Raw genomic sequence first — 400 nt, forward strand, 5'->3', positions numbered from 1 at the left:
GTTTTGCGAGTCACCAATGATAGTGCGTCCCACATTCCTCCATGCTCGTAACCATTTTGTTTCCACTACATTTAACCACGTCATGTGCCTCACACTGATAAATATGTTGCATATCCATGTTTGAGTCCTCAATATTTCAGGGGTCGCCTGCTGCAGTTTCACGACATCGGCGTCTTCTGAAAAGAGCCTTGTGATGGTGTGTAAAATTATGGGATTCTCTTTTATTAACTGATGGGGAGTCGATTCAAATTCAATAGTTCCCCATTTTCGTTAAGGCATTGGAACCCCACCCGAATATCTCCAGGCAACTTCACTTGGGAGAGGAATGACTTTAGATCAAACAATGCTACAGACTGGTCATGGAGAGTATTTAAATACTGGGAAAAGTGACCCAATGGGA

The sequence above is a fragment of the Trypanosoma equiperdum genome, assembly GCF_001457755.1.
Source record: "Trypanosoma equiperdum strain OVI genome assembly, contig: ctg_735, whole genome shotgun sequence".
In the NCBI taxonomy this organism is placed as follows: Eukaryota; Euglenozoa; class Kinetoplastea; order Trypanosomatida; family Trypanosomatidae; genus Trypanosoma; species Trypanosoma equiperdum.